This window comes from Coenobita brevimanus, chromosome 75 (genome assembly GCF_032717465.1).
Source record: "Coenobita brevimanus isolate Jiangsu-jjx chromosome 75, ASM3271746v2, whole genome shotgun sequence".
Lineage (NCBI taxonomy): Eukaryota > Metazoa > Arthropoda > Malacostraca > Decapoda > Coenobitidae > Coenobita > Coenobita brevimanus.
In genome coordinates this window covers 18250737-18265508 of record NC_137028.1, presented here as the reverse complement: position 1 = coordinate 18265508, position 14772 = coordinate 18250737, and the positions used below count along the sequence as shown (strand labels likewise).

Genomic DNA, 14772 nt, shown 5'->3' with positions numbered 1-14772 from the left:
AGGTCACGATCCATGTCTCCTGAGGGATCATAGATAGTGAAGTGCTCCCTGACTGTGCTGGGGAGAATTCTCAGCAGGGTGTTAAAGGTGTGTTGATCCCAAGTGGCTGTGGTTGCTTCGGGATAGATGGCGCTGACGAGGCTCTGTGCCTAGACGAAAGTGTCATCAAGGTTGCCGTCATAGGTGAGGGCGTCGAGTTGTGAGAGGGCGACAACTCTGCCTAGTGAAGGCGTCACCGCCTGTTTCACGATTTGTGAAAATTGGTCCCATGTTAACTCGGGGACGATTTTTGCGGCGATAGTGGCAATTATTTTGCCCAGGTTGGGTAGTGTGACTGCTGTTTTCTCTCTGTCGGTGTCAAACCCAATGTCTAGGAGGGGTTTTACCATATCCAAGTAAATGTCAATATCATATTGCTCAGGGTTGAACTTTGGCAATTGGATGTGAGGTTTGGCTTCCATTGTGCAAATGTCCCATATTGTGTTCCTCCGTGCTTTAATGGGATCCAGAACCACCGTTGGGCACCAGTGTTATGCGGGATGTTTTTAGTCCTACTCCTCGTTCTAAAAACGCCCGCGACTGAGCGGGGTTCTCTTTCCAGACAGGAAATAAAGCACTCACAAAGGAACAGGGCATAAAAACTAGGCAGTACACCTTAACACATCTATTGTCTTAGTTCAATACACCGTTACAATATAGAAACAAAGAGTTACAGGATATGATTTAGACAGGTTTACAGAGTTAGTTTCTCAATTCAATGTGCACACATACATCAAGGGCTGAACGCAGGGCTTTTCAGATATACACAGATGGTGAGTTACAAATAAACAATACCCATATTATGGTTATAGGCAGAACTGACATTTAATATTCTAAACCAGATGCACTAGGAGTAGAAAAGGCCAGGGGTCGAGTGAGTGAATGTTAACATAACTTGTCAGGGTGCAAGTCGCGACACTCAGGATAGTCACTTAGTCGCGGTGACACTGTTCACATGTTTTTGGTTTTTCTTGGCGCACCCCTAGTTCTGACCCGCTGTTTCTGTACGTCTCTGTGCCCGTGTTCACCAGTCTTTTCTGTTCTGCCTGGATATTCGTCTCACTGTGTGTCACTTATAATGTTCTGGCCTCAGTCTTTCACTGTCACTGTTCACTCCCGTCTCTGCAGTTTAAGACACAAGAGATGTGTTAAAATCACTACTCGCCCTTGTTTTCTGGGCTTAACAGAGGAGGCGCCCGGGCGTGGGAGGGGGCCCTACTGGGGAGCCCTCCTGTAGGAGGCAGTCACTGCCCGGGCCTTCTTCGTCAGGGGAGTGCAGGGAGGCTCTCCTGTCTGGGGGCCTCAGCCTGATAGGAGGCCCTCGTGCTGGAGCCTCGTCGGTGGGGAGCAGGGAGGCCCTCTGGTCTGGGGGCCTCGACCTGAAGGGCGGCCCTCGGGGCTGGGGCCGAACAGCTGCAGGAGGCTGGCCTGTCGCCTCTTACTCCGGGCGGAGGGCCGTGGGGGAGTGGAGCCCAAGCGGCCCTGCTCTGGAACCTGCTGGTCAGGCCTGGGAGTCCAGATACTGCGGCTGCCTGTATGGTGGGGCGCCGTCAGGAGTAGACTGTGGCACCTCTTCCGTCGGGCATCCATCAGGGGCCAGGACCGTCTAGGGGTAGGCGGCAGGACAGAGACAGGACCTCTGGGGAACCACACCTGGAGGGAGAAAGCAAAGTGCATCCCACGCAACCGAGAGGTGGAAGACCGGCCATGCAAGGGACCTTCTTCTCCAGGAGGACCCCAGGAATCGCAGATGAAGAGCGTACAGTGGCTGCTCCTTCCCCCACACGTACAGTGGCCGTTGTGGCGGTTCCACAATTCCCAAGGTCCACAGCTGAAGGGCGTACAGTGGCTGCTCCTTCCCCCACACGTACAGTGGCCATTGTGGCGGTGCTGCTCCCGAAGGAGGAAGAGGCAGATGAGGGGCGTACAGTGGCCACTCCCTCCCCGGCACGTACAGTGGCCGTTACTGCGGTTCTGCCTGCCCAGCAGGAAATAACTGAAGGGCGTACAGTGGCCGCTCCTTTCCCGGCATGTACAGTGGCCATTACCGCGGTGTTACTCCCGTAAGAAGAGGAGGTAGTGGATGTGGGGCGTACAGTGGCCGCTCCCTCCCCAACATGTACAGTGGCCGTTATCGCGGTTCCACACCTCCTTCCTTTGCCAGTCGGAGCATGCTCAATAGCTAATGCTCCGAGGCCCTCTCCAGAAGTGGCTGTAACTGAAAGGCGTACAGTGGCCGCTCCTTCCCCCACACGTACAGTGGCTGTTGTGGCGGTGCTACCGGGGGAAACAACTGAGGGGCGTACAGTGGCCACTCCCTCCCTGCCACATATAGTGGCCATTACCGCGGTGTTGTCTGGGACTGAATCTGGCTCAGTCCCACCCCGAACCTGGTGAAGGCTGCCCTGCCCGCAGGGTCGTGTCTTTTTCCTGCGTGGCTTCCGTCGGACCGGTTGGGGGGAAGAGGGACTCAGGACAAGGGAGCCCCAGTGCCCTTCTTGCTCCGGGTCGGTCGGTCTCTCGATGATCCGGCCCGCCGTGGTGTCCTCCTGGGGTGGTGGTGAGGCGGTGGCTCGGTGGTAGGGTGGGGGGTGGCGGGGTGGTCAGTCCGGCGGCGGCGGATATTTCACTAAGAAAGATATATAACATCATTCATCAGACCAACCCTGGAGTACGCATCAGTAGTCTGGAGTCCTCATCTCAAAAAACACATAGACAAGATTGAAAAAGTTCAAAGGGCCGCTACAAGGATGGGTACCAGGCTTAAGGGATCTAAGCTACGAAGAAAGATTTAAAAAACTGAATCTACCAACACTACAGGAGAGAAGGAAAAGAGGTGACATGATTATGCTATATAAATGCATATCAGGGAAGGAGAAAATAGACATAAATGATTACTTAACCTATGGGGAAACATCAGCAAGAGGACACTGCAAAAAACAGCATAAGAAGAGAGGTGATAAAGACGTAAGGAAATTTAGTTTCCCAAATAGACCAATTGATCAGTGGAATGCACTGCCGAATGAAATAGTGTGTGCCAAAACAATTCACAATTTTAAGGATATGTACGATAAATATGGTTTAAGACACGGAACAGTACGAGCGTGACTCATTGCTTTAAAGATACAATTAGGTAAGAACAATTAGGTAAGAACACACACACACACACACACACACACACACACACACACACACACACACACACACACACTCACCTTCGTTGGCGAAGGTAATAATTCTATGGCCTTAGTCTGCCCTGTTACACAATCTCAGCGAAGGCATAGGGCAACTGATGCCAATAAAACATATTATTTTTGTAGCCGGATCCGGATCCACCACTAAATTTGTTAAAATCTTCCTTGACGCAGTGTCCACCCATCCACCGGCTGTCACTGAAATCCGGTGATAACTTTTTGAGATATTTTGTGGACAAACAGATGGACAAACAAAGGGATGAGTACATTTGCCCCCAAGAGTACTGGAGCACATTTTGCGCAAGGCAGTCTTACACCACAGATGATGGCTTTTGCAAAATGACCAATGATTCTAATATGCGCTCCCCCGCCGCCGGACCCCCCACCAAGCTATGGAGTCGCAGCCCTACCCCCACCCCAGAAGGACACCATGGCGGGCCAGATGAGTGCGACACTGGCCCAGAGCAAGACAGGCTCCGGGGCGCCCCGACCTTGTGTCCCTCTTCCCCTCAACCTGCCCAACCACGACATCGCAGGAATGCGACACTACTTCTCGGCCAGACCAGCCCTCGTCAGGATCGGGGTGGGACTGCTCCAGATACAGTCCCAGGCAGCACCGTGGTAACGGCCACTGTATGTACCAGGGAGGGGACGGCCACTGTACGTCCCTCAGCTGCTTCCCCCTGCAGCCGCGCGACGACGGCCACTGTATGCTTTGGGGAAGGAACGGCCACTGTACATCCTTCTGCTGCAGCCACATCTGGAGCCCTCCTCGATGTGACAGCCACTGTATGCACATCGACAGGCAAAGGCAGGAGGAGTGGAGCCGCAGCGAGGGCCTCTGTACACCTCGGGGAGGGAACGGCCACTGTACATCCCTAATCCACCTCCTCCGCCTCCTACGGGAGTAGCCCTGCAGTAATGGCCACTGTACGTACTGAGGAGGGAATGGCCACTGTACGTTCCTCAGCTACTTCTCATTGGGCAGGGAGACCCGCGGTAACAGCCACTGTATGTACCGGGGAGGGAACGGCCACCATACATCCCTCATCTGCCTCTTCCTCCTTCGGGAGCAGCCCCACGACGATGGCCACTGTATGCGTCGGGGAAGGGACGGCCACTGTACAGTACGCCCTTCATCCACAGTCCCAAAGGTTCTCCCGGAGGAGAAGGTCCCTTGCACAGCCCACCCTCCACCCCTGGTTCTGGATCAGATTAGAGCACGGAGGAACAAATAGGGAAATCTTACACAATGCCAGCCAAACCACATATTCAACTGCCAAAGTTCAACCCCGAACAATACGTCATCGATGTGTACTTGGATATGGTAAAACCCTTATTAGACATAGGGTTTGAAAATGACAGGTAGAAAATTGCCATCACACTGTCTCACCTGGGCAAAATTGTGGCAACCATAGCCAAAAAAATCGTCCCCGAACTAAAATGGGACCAATTCACACATATCGTGAAACAGGTAGTTACACCTTCCTTAGGCAGAGTTGTCACTCTCTCACAACTAGGCGTCCTCACATACGATGGTAGCCTCGATGACACGTTCATCCAGGCATGGTGACTCGTCACTGCCACCTATCCCGAAGCCAGCACATCCACTCGGGATCAACATACATTCAATACCCTGCTGAGGATCCTCCCGAACACAGTCAGGGAACACTTTAAAATTTATGATCTATCGGGAGACATGGACCAAGACCTGCAGCTTGTATGATGCCTCCTCGCCTCCTGCCCCACACCCCAACCAATACATGCAGTCAGTAAGTTTCCCACAAACAAGGCGGCGCCGCAAAAGCAATGGACGCCCCCACCACAACCCAATACAGAGCCGTCACCTGCCATAACCAGGGCTCACCCTCTAAAGAGACGCCCTAACCTTAGAGAAAGCTCCAACTTGATATCCACAAACCCGTAGGAATTTACCGCCTGCAGTCGCAGCTGCCCTCTGCACGACATATGTGAGCAGCTGAAAGCCACACAATGCAGCGCGGCCCCACAAGGGCGCCGGAAGGTGTCATTTTTGGATGATGACGCACCAGAAGATGATTCTTCATCCCTCTCTTATACAGACCCAGGGGAAGTGGAGACCAACAAGGAGGACATCGTACAGCAGATGGACATTTAGGTCCATCCCCGCACCTCCCCATGGTGGTAGGGGCCACTTCACATCAATACAGACCCCCAGTCTACGACAAAATGAGGCTGAATGAGGTCAAGGCAAGACCATTGGTTGACACAGGAGCAGCCAGGCCCTGCCTTTACTCACATTTTTACTCCCGCCACAGCTCTGCCTTCGGCCCCCTTCTCCCCACCTCAGCCAACCTCGTAGACACGGGGGACGGCCCCCATGCCTATCCGTGGGGAAACCCGGGACCTGCAGACTGAAACCCACCAACAAGTCACCGCAAGACACTCCTTCATCATCTTCAATTCTACTGTCGTGCATATGACAGCTCCTTGGGCTGGACCTCCTACAAAAGCTTCACGCCAACATCGACTGCCACAAATGCCGCCTCCACTTTCGTCCAACCCCCCCCCCCTTGACCACCCACGCAGCACGTGCACACCTCCACCCCCCCTTCCTCATCACCCTCAACCACTCTTCACGTGCATCTCCCCTCCACCCTCACCCCTCCCGTCACCCACCACTACACCTTCTCACCCCCATTCTTCTTCCTCTCCTACCTCACCTCCCCCTCCAACTTTTCCTGCCACCAGTGCTTCTGCCATTCCCCCCCACAATGAGGCTTGGTTACAATTAAACAGGCCCAGCGGTACCTCCGTACTATTTTCACCCAGCTTACCATCCAGGCCCCTTTCATCATGTTTACTATCTCCCTCAATCCTTCCCCCCCACGTCCAAGCAGTGCGAATCGCCAATCTCACCGTCACACCACTCACCCTCCCTCGAGGATTAATAGTGGGGGACATGTAGGAACCCAAGCATTGTGAGACACCCTCCCCCTCTCCCACCACACTACATACTCTACCTGAGCACCTCTCCACCCACCAAGCAAACAGCCTCTGACAGCTCCTCCTGGACTTTCGAGACCTTTTTTCATTTGGCCCAGTGGACATTGGGCACACCACCTACCTGAACCACGAAATCCACACCACGGGACCACCCATCCGCCAACCCTCACGATGCAAGAACCCTAAGCAGTGGGCAGAGGAAGACCGGCAGGTCCAGGACATGCTCGATGCCGGCGTTATTTCCCACTCCACCAGCCCTTGGCCCTCCCCCGTCGTACTCGTTAGAAAAAAGGATGGCACCATGCGGTTCTGTGTTGACTACCGTAAACTCAATGATGTCACCACCAAGGACTTCACTTCCCTACCCAGAGCAGATGATTCCCTCGACTCACTGCACGGCTCTTCATGGTTTTCCACCCTCGACCTGCAGTCGGGGTACTGGCAAGTCCCCGTCCACCCGGAGGACAAATAAAAAATGGCCTTCTCCACCAGGAACAGCAAACATTATGAATTTAACGTCCTCCCTTTTGGACTTTGCAATGCCCTGGCCACGTTCTCCCATCTAATGGAGTCAGTCCTGAGCGGCATGACCTGGGAGATCTGCCTGGCATATCTAGATGATGTCACTGTGTTCAGCCGAACCTGGTCCGACCACCTCCATCGCCTCAGACAGGTATTTACGCAAATACGCCAGGCCGGACTTAAACTCAAGCCTTCAAAGTGCATCGTAGCCAAAAGATCCGTCTCCTTCCTAGGACACGTGATCGGAGCTGAGGGCATCTCTCCCGATCCTGACAAATTGCGCACCATCGCTGACCTCCCTCTACCTAAGGACGTCCACGAAACGCGCGCTTTTCTCGGACTTATCTCCTATTACCGGCGTTTTGTCAAAGGCTTCACCAACATTGCCAAACCCTTGCACGATCTCACAAGGAAAGGCAAGCCTTTTGTCTGGACAGATACATGAATTGCAGCCTTTAACACCCTCAAAAACAAACTCATCTCAGCCCCAATTGTCATATTCCCTGACTACAACCTACCCTTCCATCTATACACCGATGATCCCCTGATTGCCATCGGTGCAGTACTCGCCCAGGTGCAGGATGGACGGGAACACATTATCGCCTGTGCCAGCTGCACCCTCAATCAGGCAGAGAGAAATTACGCTGCTACTAAACGCGAGTGCCTGGGCATTATTTGGGCCTTAGATTACTTCCAATCCTATATTTCAGGCACCCATGTAGTCATCATCTCTGACCATCAATCTCTCCAGTGGCTGCAACAATCCAACATCACCAGCGCTCAACCAATTCGATGGAGAGAAACGCTTGAGGAGTTTGATATTGAAATATCATACCGACCTGGGAAGCTGTACACAAATGATGATGCCCTCTCCCGCCTACCCATCAACTCAATTCGCACCATCACATACCTCATCCAAATGTGGCAGGCCAAACAACGCCCCCCCCTGGATACCGCCACACACCTTCGCCAAATTATACCAACACAGCGAACACCAGTTTAACCAAGACAGCCACATTGTCTTAGACCCCAATGCTGCACTTGATGCCATGCTTCACCACCACGCAGGCAACAGCATCCACCTTGGCACAAAAAAATTACTACAAGTTTTCATTGACATTTATTGGATGCCCAACCCCTCCACCATCGCCAAAAACATCATCCAAATGTGCTGAGCCTGCTCCTTGGGTAAACACAACACGCGCACAGCTGGACCTGCGGGAAAAATCATCACACACAAACCATGGAAATTACTGTCAGTTGACGTAGTCAGGCCCCTAACACCCAAAGCAGGCTACAAATACATCATTACTTTCGTTGATGTATATTCCAAATTCCTCATCGCCTGCCCCGCAAAAGAACATAACACAGTGACAGTAGCTGATGCATTGGTTCGCCACGTCTTCCCTTATTTTGGTATCCCCCAAGCCCTACATTCTGATAATGCACCAGAATTCATCAGCAAAGTCTGGGATGAATTAGCCAATCTATTCGGCTACCAAATATCGCACTCCTCCCCATACTGGCCCCAAGGAAATGGTGTCTGCAAGAGAAGTCATCATTCTCTCTTTAACCAGGTACGGGCCCGGATTATACAAACAGACAATGACAACTGGCCAGCCCATGTGAAAATTGTTCAGTGGGGCCTGAAAACATGCCCTAGGGATGATGGAATCACCCCCCACGAGCAAGTCTTCGGGGAAGCCCCACTCCTTCTGCCCCTCCGCCAACACCTTCAACCCCCTCCCCCGCCCACCACCAATGACCCCCTACACCACCTCAAGAGGCACCTCCACCACCTTCAACAACAAGATTTACAGCCAGACACAATCACCTCCAACCCCTACAAGCCGGGAGACTCTGTTGTTGTGGCACGCTTACCTACCCCAGACAAAATATCTCCCCGATTTGAAGGCCCCTTCACCATCGTCAAAGTCCCCAACCCTTACCAAGTTATCATTCAGCATCATGGGCATACACGCACGTACCGTAACCGCTGTGTGCGCTCCTTCCAACCCACGGACAATACAATCCTGCCAAACCGCGCACCACACACCTCCTGCTGCACAGCGTTACCCTCCCCTCCTTCCAAGAATCAACCCACTGATTCATACTTCTACTCCTTCTCACCCTCCCCCTCCACCTCACCTGCCACAACCCCCTCTCCCACTGCACCCTTACATGACCCACCACCGACATCCTCTGATTCCGGAACATCACCAACCTCCCCCCCTAGCACATCCCACACAGACGCCTCGCCATCACCTCCTCCAACCAACAACTTCCAATCACCGATCCATACCCCTAACAACACATCACTCGCGACAAGTCCCGCCATGACCACCGCGGAAACAACCACCCGCACCTTACCCCCACCCACCCTCACCCCCCCTGTCACAACCCCCTGCACCACCTCATCCGCAAACTCCCCACGTGCATCAACATCACCCACCACCTGCACCGCCCAAGCATCCACGCCTTTCCACCCTTTACCCACCAATCACGCCCATTACATAGGCTACACCACCCTTCACCACCACCCACAACCGCCCACGTCCAGAACAGGATGCCCACACCAAAACGTGCCTCCACAACTTCACCTCCCATGCCCGTCCTCACTATCACCACCATCAGATCTGGACACCTCTCACGCCCACGAACCAGGTACACCCCTACGCCCACTCCTACCTCACCAACATCACCACACTCACCCCCACACGTGACATATGCCCCCAGTACTAGCCCCATCACACTCAGCCAACATCAGGCAAGGTGGAAATTTCCACCGACCCAGTTCCCCAGGGGGAGCCACCGCTCCTTCCCTAACCTCCCCCATAAAAGGCCAAGGACCTCACCCCTGGCTAGCATACAGCTACCAACCCCGCACCAAGCACCACCACCAGAGATGAGGATCCGAAGGATTGTATGGCATCCTCCACACGGACTGGGACAGAGAGTACGAGGGACACACCAGCTCCTCCACAGCCTCCGCCACACTCCACACACTTCCACACTCCACACACTTCCACACTCCACATCACACTCAACTCTCACCAAGAACCCAACCACATAACACAACACTGGACCACCATACTCCAGCACATCACACCTACACACCAGACCTCCACTACAAGTATGTACCACCTCCAGTCACGGGGCCGTGACTTCTTTACCACAGACGGTCGTAATATGTGCGCCCCCGCTTCTGGACCCCCCACCCCGCTACGGAGCTGCAGCCCTACCCCCATCCCAGGGAGACACCACGGCAGGCCAGGTGAGTGCGACACTGGCCCAGAGCAAGACAGGTGCCGGGGCGCCCGGACCTTGTGTCCCTCTTCCCCTCAACCTGCCCAACCATGACGTCACAGGAATGCGACACTACTTCTCAGCAAGACCAGCCCTCGTCAGGATCAGGGTGGGACTGCTCCAGATTCAGTCCCAGGCAGCACTGCGGTAACGGCCACTGTACGTACTGGGGAGGGAATGGCCACTGTACGTCCCTTAGCTGCTTCCCCCTGCAGCCCCATGATGATGGCCACTGTATGCATCGGGGAAGGAACGGCCACTGTACATCCTTCTGCTGCAACCACATCTGGAGCCTGCCTCGGTGTGATGGCCAATGTACGCACACTGACAGGCACAGACAGGAGGAGTGGAGCTGCAACGATGGCCACTGTACGCGCCGGGGAGGGAATGGCCATTGTACATCCCTCATCCACCTCCTCCGCCTCCTATGGGAGTAGCCCTGCGGTAACGGCCACTGTACATACCGGGGAGGGAACGGCCACTGTACGTCCCTCATCTGCCTCTTCCTCCTTCAGGAGCAGCCCCGTGATGACGGCCACTGTACGCATCGGGGTAGGAACTGCCACTGTATGGCCTTCTGTTGCAACCCCTAGGGGCTGTGGAACCGCAACGACGGCCATTGTACGCATTGGGGAAGGGAGGGCCACTGTTTGCCCTTCATCCACAGTCCCGAAGGTTCTCCCGGAGGAGAAGGTCCCTAGCGCGGCCCACCCTCCACCCCTCAGCTGCGTGGGACGCCCTTCTGTCTCTCCCTCTGGGTGTGGTTCCCCAGAGGTGCTGCCGTTCCAGGAGTGGTGGCGAGGTCCTGTCAATGAGGGCGGGGTTCACGCCTTTCAGTCTGTCCCTGGACAACGCCAGGTCCTGATGGACTCCCCGCTGGCGAGGTGCTGCAGTCAACCACTGATGGTGCCCCCAGCGGTGACAGCAGTCCTCTTCCTTCCAGGGCCAGTCCCCGAACCCCAGGGCAGGACGGTTCTGGCCTCACTCACTGTCAGCCATCCGCCAGGAGCAGGAAGCGGCAGGCCCGACTCCTGAAGCTGTTTGACCTCAGTCCCGAGGGCCCCTCACCAGGTTGAGGCCCGAGCAGAAAAGGGCCTCCCTGCACCCCAGACCAGACACGTGCCCAGGCCGTGGTGCCCCCGGGAGCTGTCCCGTGCCTTCTACAGGAGGACCCTCCAGGAGGGCTCCCTCCCACTCCCGGGTGCCACCTCAGTTAAGCCCAGACCCCAGCAGCCCAGTGACGACGCCTTTAGACCCCAGTGTCGTGCTAAAGACTTAATAGCGACAGTGACTGTAGGTGGTATACAAACAGTGAGACAGAAACACTACCTATAAAGGTCTCTACTCCAGTTTATCCAAAGTGCTGTGTGTATGTCTAAGCGCCCCAGAGCCAGAGTAATATACTAGTGTGTGGCCCAGAGACCAACCTACCACGTTCAGTCCAAAGAGACCGACTGTATGAACAGTGTCACCACAGCTATGTGATATTCTCTCGTGTATTAACTCAGGCGTAAACACAGTGCCCATGTGATATGTTATGTTAATATTAATTAACCTGTCACTTTACCCTATCCATATTCAGTGTATCTTTGTAAGTATATTGTAAGGGAATTGAACTAAGACAATAGATGTGTTAAGGTGTCCTGCCGAGTTTTTATGCCCTGTTTCTTTGTAAGTGTTCTATTTCCTGTCTAGCAAGAGGATCCCGCTCAGTCGCTGGTGTCTTTAGAACGAGAAGTCGGTCTAAAAACATCTGGCATAACAGATTCCACACCAAGTTGGTAAATTTGCTTTCATGAAGATGCTTTATATGGGACTCTAGCGACTTCATAGCCAGTATTGTTGTAAATATTCAAATGACAATTGATTAATCTTCTTGGAACCTCGGGAGCTTTATTGTTCATTTAGGATATTATCGTCTCCCTCCTGCGCAATACTTTTTGGAGCTAGCGTTTGTAATGCTAGGTGTTTTAGGGTCCGGCTTCCCATCCCGTAAATGCCTAGTCTGTAGCGGGGCTCTCTTTCTAGACCGGAGCTTAGACAAATAGGAGAGAGGTAGGACACAAAAACTCAAGGCAACAACCTTACACATGTATTACTAAGCTGGACAGGGGAGCGAATAGATGTCACTGATACAGATACACTGGAAAATTATAACTCTTATGTTTTGATATGGGTTATCAGTATCGTGCAGGATACTGCTCGGATTAAAGTGAATAGCACTTGAGGCAGAGTATTATTAATTATAGGAAGTCTGGGTTTTCTATATTCGTGGAGTCGCTAAGACTGTTTCTTGTTGGCAAGTGTTTCTTTGGCACTGGGGTCCGGATATGGCCTTAGTGTTAGGAGATATTTTCTGGTGGTAGCATATTCACTCTGATAGACCTGACTCTCACTGGGTGGCCGTATTTGCGGTTGCACTGTCACTGTTACACACCACCACTTTGGTATTATCACTGACTTCCATTAAAGGGTTAGTTCACTGTTTTACCTCTGTGTTACTAGGTCACAGACACTGTACTATCACTGTGACTCCTTTTGGATCTGGGCGTCGTGGCGGTCAGGTACAAGGGCGGCAAAGGTGTCACAGCTCTGCTACTGACGGGGCTGGGTTCCGCTGGGGGCCTCTATATCCAGAGGCCACGGGATCACGTGCAGGGGCGTCCTTTCTCGTCCGGGGCTGCGGGTGGCGAGGGCCCTGTGCTCTTGGGGCTGGAGGCGGGAGTACGGCCCTCAGGGCTGGAGCCGAATAACTGCCTGAACTTTTCGTTCAGGCTCCTGACATAGGACGACGATCTCCGGCATCGAGGTGCGGGGAGTTCCTGCCCGGGAGTCCTGGGGATGGTCTGGGGTTCCTGAGGGCTGCAGTCCCCGGTGCTTGGCGGCACCATCAGGGAAGGGCTGCAGCACCAGTCTGCGTTGGGGTCTGTCAGGTGGGCCTCCACCAGAGCCGGTTGCAAGGAGCAGAGGCCGGGGTAGACCAAGGGGCCTTTCCAGTGCTCCTCTAGGCCCAAGACTCCCTCTGGGTCATGGGTTGGGGAACAGGCATCAGCTTCTGATGGAGGAGTGGCTACAGGCTGTCTTCTGCCTTAGTGCCCGGCCGCTGGCTGTGGCCTTCTAGGGGCGCGGCTACTGGCTGTGGCCTGGGGGAGGGAGCAGCTACCAGCAGACCCAAGGGCACCTTTGGAGCAGCTACAGGCCGTCTCCTGATTCCCCTCAGAGCGGCTACAGGCCATCTCCTGATGAAGGTGGGAGCGGCTACAGGCCGTCTCCTGATGAAGGTGGGAGCGGCTTCAGGCCGTCTCCTTCAGGAGGGTTGAGCATCTACAGGCCATCTCGAGAAGAGCACCATTGTAGCGGCTACAGGCTGTCTCCTGACGAAGGTGGGAGCAGCTACAGGCCATCTCCTGATTGCTCTCAGAGCAGCTACAGGCCATCTCCTTCTGGAGGGTTGAGCGGCTACAGGCTGTCTCGAGGAGGACACCTTCAGAGTGGCTACAGGCCATCTCCTGACGAAGGCGGGAACGGCTACAGGCCGGCTCCTTGTTTTCCTCAGAGCAGCTACAGGCCGTCTCCTTCAGGAGGGTTGAGCGGCTACAGGCCGTCTCCAGGAAGATACCTTTGGAGCAGCTACAGGCCGTCTCCTGACGAAGGTGGGAGCGGCTACAGGTCGTCTCCTGAAGAAGGCAGGAGCGGCTGCAGGCCGTCTCCTTATTTCCCTCAGAGTGGCTACAGGCCGTCTCCTTATTGCCCTCAGAGCGGCTTCAGGCCGTCTCCTTCAGGATGGTTCAGCGGCTACAGGCCTTCTCAAGAAGGATACCTTCAGTGCCGTCTCAGGGGTGCTGGCAGGAGCTGGAGAAACAGCTCCACCCCGAAGCTGGTTGGGGAAGACTCACCCAGAAGGTAGTCTAGTATTCCTGCTATGGTGGCGGCGGGCGAGTTCCAGGTCATAGGGGCGCGCGGCACGGGCGGACTTACGCTGTTGTCGCTCCGAGTTCTGGCGCGCTGTCATTGCTCCTCTATGGGCTCCTTGTGGGGGTGTCTGGGCGCTTCCGGGGGCACTATACTGCATTTTAGCGTTCATACCCTTCTTCGGCTTCGTTGGTGGAGATGAAAATAATTACTTGCTTGGGCAGTACATATATTAAAACTGGAACAATACAGAAAAGATTAGCATATAGCTCCTAGAAAAGGATGACACTCAAGATCATTTTAAAAGATATATATATATATATATATATATATATATATATATATATATATATATATATATATATATATATATACATATATATATATATATATATATATATATATATATATATATATATATATATATATATATATATCCTACTGAAGTTAAGAAAACAAGGTAAACAAGGTGATGAGAAGCACTGAAAATGTGAAGAGATTTAAATAGTTTTCACATACACGAGAAGAATGAAAAGTTAGTAATGGGGAATCCAGAGTGAGGTACAGAACACCTAAATCTGTCTTCATCGCTAAGGTTGGTGTCTGTCTAATAATGCATCCAACCAGAGACATACACAACATATAACAGTGAAGGACTCACATACATTGCACATATACAGTATATACGAGTGTATGCCTTGTCGTGAATTCCCATTAAGGCATCACAGAACTGAAGCGCCACAAGAGTCTGGTGACACTCCTGAAGACGCCTCTTCATTGGCAGCTGCCAGGCCTCCACCTGTCATCAACCTGA

General features: G+C 53.4%; 1 non-coding gene across 1 annotated transcript; it reads left to right on the top strand.

Moving 5' to 3' along the window:
• Window positions 1-14166: 14166 nt before the first annotated feature.
• Window positions 14167-14277, top strand: LOC145408119 (U6 spliceosomal RNA). The gene has a single exon (XR_013898865.1). It is a non-coding gene; the product is annotated as a U6 spliceosomal RNA (small nuclear RNA).
• The last annotated feature ends 495 nt before the right edge of the window (window positions 14278-14772 follow it).